Source organism: Chrysochloris asiatica, unplaced genomic scaffold (assembly GCF_000296735.1).
Source record: "Chrysochloris asiatica unplaced genomic scaffold, ChrAsi1.0 scaffold00157, whole genome shotgun sequence".
Taxonomy (NCBI): Eukaryota; Metazoa; Chordata; class Mammalia; order Afrosoricida; family Chrysochloridae; genus Chrysochloris; species Chrysochloris asiatica.
In genome coordinates this window covers 1,189,398-1,190,691 of record NW_006408675.1, presented here as the reverse complement: position 1 = coordinate 1,190,691, position 1,294 = coordinate 1,189,398, and the positions used below count along the sequence as shown (strand labels likewise).

Sequence of the window (1,294 nt, the reverse complement as noted above, 5' to 3'; positions counted from 1 at the left end):
AAGGCAAGAAGTGACTGGCTTACAAGCTTTCAAGAAGGAACCTAGAGCCAGGGGGCCTGGAGGAAGGCAGAGTCTCCAGTGAGTAGTATCCAATCTATTTAGGCAGAGCTGATGAAATGAAATGCAGATGGGTCTCTTGTGATACAATAGTGAATAATTGTTATCAGGACTGATTGTTAGGGTTGGAAATGTAAAGGTAGACGTTTTATAGAAAGGAAGGGAGTGATTAACTTTCCAGTCTAGGAGCAGATCATGCTTGGTAAAGCTGATCATGCTTGGTAAAGCAGAGGATCAGCGAAAAAGAGGGAGACTCCTAGCACAATGGGTTGGCACAGTGGCCGTAGCAATTGACCAGAAAGTATTTCGTCTGTTGTGCATAGGTTTGCCATGAGTTGGATGAAGCCTGATAGCAACAATTTAAGAATATACCACATTTTATTTGTCCATATTAGCTGATGGACATTTGGGTTGTCTCCCATTTTGGCCATTGTGAATAATGTTGCTATGAACATTCACGGGTGTTTTTGGATAGACACACTTTTTTTTTCCTTCTAATGCTTTATTGTGAATTATGTGATAGTTTACATGGGAGAACATTAGTTTTACATTCATCCTATCATGTATTGTTTCATTGCCATGGTTACAATCCCTTCCATCCATCATCAACCAACCACAGGGTATACCCTGCAAGCCTGCCCCCTTGGTCGTCAGCACACAGTCCCTCTCCCTCTCTGGGTCTAAAGTGCCCAGCCACTCCATCTCTCCATGCCATTGTCTCTACCTCCATCTCTGGCATCACTGCTACTCTGGGTAGGGTCCCACACTCCGCTCTTTTCCCTTGATGGTCCCAGGGACTTTCCCTCCTTGCTACAAAATGTCTACCTATACATTTCTAACCCTCACATTCAGTCCTGATAACAATTATTCACTATTGCATCACAAGAGACCTATCCACATTTCCTTTCATCAGCCCTGCCCAGACAGACGGGATACTACTCAGTGGAGATTCTACCTTCTTCCATGCCCTCTGGATCTACACTCCCTCTTGAAAGCTTGTAAACCAGTCACTTCTTGCCTTTGTAGTCCTGCCCCCCCCATTTTGGGTAGTCAATGTCCAAGTTGCCCATCTCTGTCTACTCTGTGTATGGAGGGAGTGGGAATGATCCTCGCTGTATATAGATTTGGTCCCTCTTTTGAGCTACTGCATCCATAGGTGTAGGTCAAGTTCATCAAATTTTATCAGATTACTCTTTTTTTCCTCTTCTTTCTTCTTCTAGTTGAGCTCTGATCATCC

General features: G+C 44.0%; 1 protein-coding gene across 1 annotated transcript in view; it reads right to left on the bottom strand.

The window, feature by feature from the left end:
- The window catches only part of LOC102814746 (adenylate kinase isoenzyme 6-like), a 20,538-nt gene that overhangs the window by 2,999 nt on the left and 16,245 nt on the right, over nt 1-1,294 (bottom strand). The window lies entirely within an intron of this gene.